Below are 8,229 nucleotides of genomic sequence, written 5' to 3'. Positions count from 1 at the left end.
ACTCTCTATATTTATTTATTTATTTTTAACCTAGAGCAAATTCTTTTGACAGCAAATTAGCTCAAAGCCACTTGTGTATGATTTTAAGCAGGCCAGTCCTGTGCCTCTTCTATAACGGAATGCAAAAACCTCTTAGAGTCTACTAGCAATTGCTCTATGCCTAGAGCGTCACACTAGAAATGCTCTAGGATTCATGGTAAAACTCTATGATACCATAGAGTTTTTACAGCAAGTCCTAGAACATCCCTAGCACAGTGGCATCACTTCCAGGTGATGTCATCGTGCCAGGGACTGCACGCGCAAATGGGGCTCTTCGGGAGCAGGGATCCGCCTGGTGGCCTGCTCCCTGCCAATGGGTTGGGGTCCTCCAAGGCGAGGGATCCCCTGCCCCCGGTGGGAGCTTGGCAACCCTAAGGGTGAACACTATTGTACCACATACCTGCGGAGCTCCCTCCCCTCCCCCAGTTCAGCCCTCTCCAGGGCTCTACCTCCAAATATTCAGGGATTTCCCAACTGTTAATAACTCCACCCATGTAGGCCAATATGTATCTCTGGCTCTCCTTAGGATCTAGGAATACGATCATCCCAAAACACAACCATTCCTCCTTGGCTGGCAGGGTTGCCAGCATTTTGGTGGGCTTCTACTGCTGCCCAGGCTGATCTGCAGCATTAGTAGCAGAGGAAACCTTTTGTGACACGGAGATAAAATGTCTACAGCTCAAGCTGCAGAGTCTGGTCAAAATGTCCGCAGTCCTACACGATCAGTTTGGGCCTAGTTATTTCTTACTGTTTCCCTGGTTTGCTGTTATCATTTTTAATGTCTGTTATAGCTTCTTCTTTCTCAGCCAAATATATGAGCATATACGTTATTTTTTTCTTCGTGAGTGCCAGAAAATATAAACATCAAAATGGAAAGCTGAAATATGCCCAGAACTGACTGATTAGAAAAATAAACTGATTATATGACAATGGCAAAGCTAACATCTTACTTTCATAATATACCAGAGTCTGAATTTCAAGAAGAATGGAATGTATTTTTGCATATATTGATCAGAATTAGGCTGCAAAGCTTTAAAGACTATAATAAGAATAAAACTATGAAGTCCATAAGGATTAAGAGACAAAATTGTGTAATATGTGTTCAAAATGTTTATGCTTACAATGTCCTAACATCAGAAATGTTATGAATGTAAATGTATGTAGACCAAACCAAAACCAAAAATATATAAGTAATCTGCACTTGACAATGTAAGATCCAGGGCTTTTTTTGAGCAGGAACGCACAGGAATGTAGTTCTGGCTGGCTTGGCATCAGGGTGTGTGGCCTAATATGCAAATGAGTTCATGTTGGGCTTTTTCTAAAACACCGGTGTGAAACAATGGTGATGTCAGGGGGTGTGGCCTAATATGCAAATGAGTTCCTGCTGGGATTTTTTCCCTACAAAAAAAGCCCTGGTAAGATCTGTTTAACAATTTTATAGATAGAAAAATGTTATTAGTTACAATTTATTAGATAACATCGATGTCTTCTCTCATTAATTTTTATGCTCTTGTTGGCCAACGTATGATGGTTTATGTATAAAAAACCACTGTGATATTTCTATCTTATCTTACCTTTTTCTAATGTTTGTTTATATAAAATAAAAATATATATTAAAAATATTCTTGGACAATAAAAGAAGTCATAGTTCTATGCTAACTTGCATTTCACAGGAATTCATCCAAAAAAATTTAAAGGCGCCTGTGTGGATTGGACTTCATCTTGTACCAACAGAGAAGAAATGGGTCTGGGTGAATGGCTCCCCACTGAATCAGACGCAGTGAGTACTTTATGTAGCAGGGCCCCAGGTAGTTTGTCCCTTCAAACAAGATACAGTTTAGCTCCTTCAACAGCTTCTACACAGCATCTTATTTGGAGTGGGGGATCTCCTATGGCAACCCCATAAGGTTTTCAGAGCAAGAGACATTTCAGCGTGGTTTGCCATTGCCTGCCTCCGTGTAGTGACCCTGGTATTCCTTGGAGGTCTTCCATCCAAATACTAACCAGGGCTGACTTTGCTTAGCTTCCAAGATCTGACAAGATTCAGCTAGTCCCTTTAACAGAGGTTTAATGTGTGGAAATAGGCAGTTGATGCTTTCATGCCACAAAGGTATACACATCACCTAGTACATAATTTCCCATTCAGGCTTTGTTAAAGGAGCAAGTCCAGGTTGATGGCACCACTAGTTCATTAACACAGCTGAACAAACATTAACACAACTGATCAAAATTACAGTGTTGAATTCTCCATTGACAGATAGCCAGGGCTAATCATAAATAGTGACAATGGTTTATCCTTTACTCCAGGTATCCAGAACTTCCCCTTGAGGAGAACAACTGTGGTGCTTTAACAAAGAATAAGATTTATCATGAACAATGCAGACTACTTCTTCACTGGATCTGTCAAAAGAAAACTGTACTCATTTGAGCATCTCAATGCACATGTGCTATAAAATAACCATAAATATTAGCCAGGGCTTTCTTTCTGGAAAAACAGGTGCTGGAACTCTCAAGAGGGAAATGAAGGAGAAACAAACATGTGCCCCTCATGAACTTTTAAACATTTTTTGAGAATTTTTTTTCTATGGAGAGGTTCTAGAACTCTGTTCAGCTGCATTCCCCTAGAAAAAAAGCCCTGAATATTACTCAGATTTTGGACAACACAGCTGAGGGTGGCATAGCAATGTTTCCAAAGTCCGGAAAGTGGACAATGGGAGGAGGACAGTGTCCCAAAACAGCTGCTCCAGTCTGGGTGCAAAATATCCATACAGAAAGAACCTCGATTTCATCCTTGGCTCTCTAGTTGTTAAAACCCAGCCCATTTGAGTTATCAAAATTGATTGTGTATGCTAAACATAAGCAAATCTCTTCAAGTAATCTTTCTGAATGAATAAATCAGTATTCAGGTTTAGACCTAAATCATGCCATACAATCTATTTTATTTCTCAGCATCAATTTCCATCTCAGTCTTTCTCCCACTTGGCTTTTTCTAACACGATGTTACTTCTCAATCCCCCACCACAGGCTTTTAAAATCAGGACTGTCCAGCCCCACAACTGCTAATTTTCCAGGTTCTAAGCCACTCTAGTTAATGAACATATGTACAGTCTAACTGAGAAAAATCCCAGAATGCTGAATTCTCTGTGGAAAGATAGCCAGGACTTTGTGATGATGGTATCAAGCAATTCCCCTTGAAAAGAACCACTGTGGTACTTTGACAAAGAATAAGATTGATCATGAACAATACAGCCAATATTTGAATATCTTAATGTATGCCCATGGCTGTTAAAGTAATGAAAAATATTATTCAGATTTTGGATGATATAGCTGATGGTGACGTAGCTTGTGAGTCTCCTCCATGTTGTGAGTTAGAAGACAGTGTTCTGTTTTTTGAGCCTGGCTTTTCTCCTCCTCTCTACAAATGTATGAGGAGGGTTATGCTGAGAGAGAATGACTGACTGGCTCAGGATCACTGAATGATTTTCATGGCTGAGGGGGATCTGAACCTCAGTTTGCCACAGTTCAATTACAGCACATTGGCTCCAAAATAATGTGAATAATTTCTCCTGATGAATGTTGAGCTTGAGGACACATTGAAGGCCTGTAAGAATGGGTGGAAAGGGAATAAACAATCAGGAGAGTACATGTACACCGTGTAAATTGATGAGCTCCAAGTTTAGGCAAGCAATTCTCCATTCACCAAACGTGGATCCTCTAACAGCATAATCATAGAACATGGACACTCTTGAGATCTGGGGCCCAACGAATAGGAAGGTCATGCATGCCAAAACCTGAGCGGAATGGGGGTGGGGGGGTGGAGAGAGAGAACAGAATTCCACCAGCAGGACCATCAAGTTTGCTTTCAGAAGGAATGACATATGATTATTTGCCTCACCAGTTATAGAACAGGACTGCCATTTGGTGAATTTTATAGTCTTAGACATAGTCCAATTCAAGAAATATCTGAGGACTTTGGGGGTGGAGCCAGGAGACTTTGGGGGTGGGATCAGGAGACATTGGGGTAGAACCAGAAGCAAGGTTGTGACAAGCATAATTAAACTCAAAAGGGATTTCTGGCAATCACATTTAAAGGGACAGCACACCTTTTAAATGCCTTTCCTCCATTGGAAATAATGAAGGATAGGGGCACATTCTTTTAGGGCTCATAGAATTGGACCCCCTGGTCCAATTCTTTTGAAACTTGGTGGGTGTTTTGAGGAGATGCATCAAATACTATGCTGCAAATTTAGTGTCTCTACCTCAAAAAACTGCCTCCCCAGATACCCGCAGATCAATTCTCCATTATTCCTTATAGGAATTGGTCTCCATAAGGAATAATGGAGTGCTCAGCAGACACCCCACCCCAGCTTTCCAATGACCCTGAAGCGGGGGGAAGGCCTCCAAACCCCACCTGGGGATAGGCAACCCTACTAGGCAGAACTCTAAGGGTAACCTCAGCTTGTGGGTTCTGTGGGACAGAACTTGGAATGAATCTTGCAGTAATTCAAAGAGAATAAAACATTTTTACTTTTCACTTAATATCATACCTTGTAACAAAAACATAGAACAAAAACATAGAAGACAGCGGAACAGTTATCTTTTATAGTCCAAATAATTAACTTTCCCCTCCTTCACAGTCTCTTTCCCAGGACTGGCCCTAGGATGCATGGCACCCTAGACAGACTTGCGGCCCGCTGCCCCCCTCCACAGTGCCCTGCCAGTCCCCTCCACCATGCCTCCTCCTCCCTGTCTTCCCCACCAGGTCTATTTCAATGTCCGGGAAAGGCAGTCGAGCGCTGTGCTCCCGGGCTATTTAAAGGTGCTCCCCTGTCGATCAGCTGATCAGCAGGTAAAACCATGCCAGAGACTCCCAGCTCCTATGCTGGCCCTCTGGTGTGATCACTGTCATTGCTGGGTTGAGGGGGCAGGCCAGCACCAGCAGGAAAGACCAGCGAGCTGCTGAAAGAGTGGCCGCCACTACTGCCTCCTCCCTGGATCGTGTAGGAAGGAAAGGGGGAGGAGACAGCAGCAGCAGTGGCTCTTTCAGTGGCTCGTTCATCCTTCCCACTGCTTCTGGTCTGCCCCCTCAACCCAGCACTGGCAGTGAGCATACCGGAAGGCCAGCATAGGAGCCAGGAGCCTCTGGTGTGGTTTTACCTGCTGATCAGCTGATTGGTGTGTGGGGGTGCCTTTAAATAGCCCAGGAGCACAGAACTTGACTGCCCATTCCCGGATATTGAAATAGACCTGGTGGGGAAGGGAGGGAGGAGAAGGCTGGGGAGCAGGCAAACTAGGCATTTGCCTAGGAGGGAGAGGGGGAGGCCAAATTCGGTCCCCCGCCCTGCTGGCACCCTAGGCAAATGCCTAATTTGCCTAGTGGGTGAGCTGACCCTGCTCTTTCCTCTTGTTGGTGACCCAAGAAGTCTCCAGATAAACCCTCTGTGGCTTCCAGGATTAAGGTCCCAACTGAACTTCTTGCTAGATAACACAGCCCTGAGACAATACTTCTAAAATTTACAATTTAAGAACAAAAGTCTCCTTCCTTTAGCAGTTTCCATCCATAGATCACAGTTACCTTAAACAAGTTGTTAAGACCCTAAGATTAAGGTTCCGGCGCAGTGATAAAGCTGCAGTACTGCAGTCCAAGCTCTGCTGATGACCTGAGTTTGATCCCGGCAGAAGCTGGGTTCAAGTAGCCAGCTCATGGTTGACTCAGCCTTCCATCATCCTGAGGTCGGTAAAATGAGTACCTAGCTTGCTGGGGGTAAAATGTAAATGACTGGGGAAGGCAATGTCAAACCATCTCGTAAAAAGTCTACCATGAAAACGTTGTGAAAGCAATGTCACCCCAGAGTTGGAAACGACTGGTGTAAGGAAAGCCCCCTACTTTTCATACATATGGACATTGTGATCACCAGTATGGTTGCCAGGGTGCCTGGAGTTTTAACTCTCACACATCTGCTCTAAGAAGTGGACTTTGCTTACAGTTTCTAAGGCTTATGTGGATACTATCAGCCTCAGCTTTGCAGCAGCATTCTACAAATGAGCTGCCAGCTACTCCTTGTGTGCCCAGTCTTGGCCACTGCAGTGGCAGAAGCCACACCACCATGAACTGTACAGGCAAGCAGTTTCTAGCCTGTTTTCCATGAACCAAGGGCTAACACCACCAGAATCCATCTTGCTTTCCTGACTCCATATCCAACAGCTGCTTCAGCTTTTGCATAAGGCAATCAAGCATACCCTGCCAGACCACTCAAGCCTTTGTCTAACGAAACCCAGAACAAAGACTGGTGCCAGGAAGAAGATAGAAAAAGAGGAAGACCATCTCCTGTCAGAGTCAAGTCTTTTGTCTAACCCGGGTGATACCTAGGCCAGTATTTGATTCTCTATTGTCACCTTTTCAGATAAGTCCACCTAATCTTAAGTGTTCCCCACCTAGTAATCATTTCTATTCATTTTCCCAACTGTCACTTTGGAGCCACCCCATGGCCTGTTCTAATCAGGAAGATTCTTTCAGGTACCCAGGATCCAGGCAAGCTCATTGGTCAAGACAGGTACCCAATTAGGTGTCCCCAAGGAACTTTCTATTGGCTCTGCAATAGTCCAGCCCTCCTGGTCATTGCAGAGCCTCCCCTTTCTCCTCCCTCCCAGCCCCTGTAGGGTCTAAGGGAGCCTATTTAACCTCTGACCCAACTCCACTCATGTGTGCTTCTAGCAGTATCCCACCTTTCGCTACATAGATCCATCCCCAATTCCTGATCAGTTTCGGGTCCTTTACCCATTCCCTCACTTGTCGCCATTGGAGCCTTCCTCGAAGACTACAATAGGTAATATCACCCTGTATGTCTACCCTTATATGTTCCCCTATCGATCTATCTATATTTCCTAGGACTGTGTGAATGTGTGATTGTATATGTGTATTTTTATCTTGTATGGAAGACTATATTTTTCTCAATAAATTATAATTGGTTTTATTAAATTAGAGTCCGGTTATTGAGCATCACTCTCTGGCTGGTTAACCTTGTATACACAGGTAAAAAGATTCCTAGTGAGCCAGGTGCCCACCTAACTAATTCCCCAACCTCGTTTTGAGGGCATTTCGGCTTACACTGGTGCTTGATTAAAGATTTGGAATACTTTCCCTATGAAGAAAGGTTAAAATGCTTGGGGCTCTTTAGCTTGGAGAAACGTCGACTGTGGGGTGACATGATAGAGGTTTACAAGATTATGCATGGGATGAAGAAAGTAGAGAAAGAAGTACCTTTCTCCCTTTCTCACAATACAAGGTGCCTCTATCTCAAAAAACAGCTCCCCCAGAGCCCCCGAAACCTCCAGATCAACTCCCCATTATACCCTATGAGAATCTATCTCCACATAGGGAATAATGAAGTGCTCAGCAGACGTTTCCTCCCCTCCCCCCCACTCCCCGGTTTTTGGCGACTCTGAAGAGACGGATTGGCCTCTCTACTCACGAGTTGCTGCCAACTTCTTCGAAGTAGCACAGACACACCCTCCCAAGAGGAAGCCTTTCAATCGGAGACTGAAGCCTCCAAAGGCACATGGTCCTCTGGGGGCGGGGCTTCCCCCACCAGCCTGCTGACTTGGGGTGGGAAGCAGCCTGGGAAAGCTGAAGAACCCCCGCTGGGACCTGGGGAGTGGCAAATCTACATCCTACGCATATCTGGGTTGGAACCCCCCTCTCCAACTAGAATGATTAATTTCATAGTGCATCTGGCTGCATTGATGTGGTGGTAGTGGTGGAATGTGAAATCAAGTTGCAGCTGACCTATGGCATACTCGTCTGATTTTCAGAGCAGAAGACATTCAAATAATAGGTGAGAATAACACAATTTTCTTAAGATTTTGGCAGGTTGCTGCAAGCAGCTAGCACTCTGAGCGCCTCTGCCCAACTCCGTTAACTTTGATACTAAGAACATAAGAGAAGCCATGTTGGATCAGGCCAACGGCCCATCAAGTCCAACACTCTGTGTCACACAGTGGCAAAAAATGTTATATACACACATACACTGTGGCTAATAGCCACTGATGGACCTGTGCTCCATACACTGTGGCTAATAGCCACTGATGGACCTGTGCTCCATATTTTTATCTAAACCCCTCTTGAAGGTGGCTATACTTGTGGCCGCCACCACCTCCTGTGGCAGTGAATTCCACATGTTAATCACCCTT

This window comes from Heteronotia binoei, chromosome 5 (genome assembly GCF_032191835.1).
Source record: "Heteronotia binoei isolate CCM8104 ecotype False Entrance Well chromosome 5, APGP_CSIRO_Hbin_v1, whole genome shotgun sequence".
NCBI classification, from domain to species: Eukaryota; Metazoa; Chordata; class Lepidosauria; order Squamata; family Gekkonidae; genus Heteronotia; species Heteronotia binoei.
Note: the sequence above shows the minus strand (reverse complement) of the source record.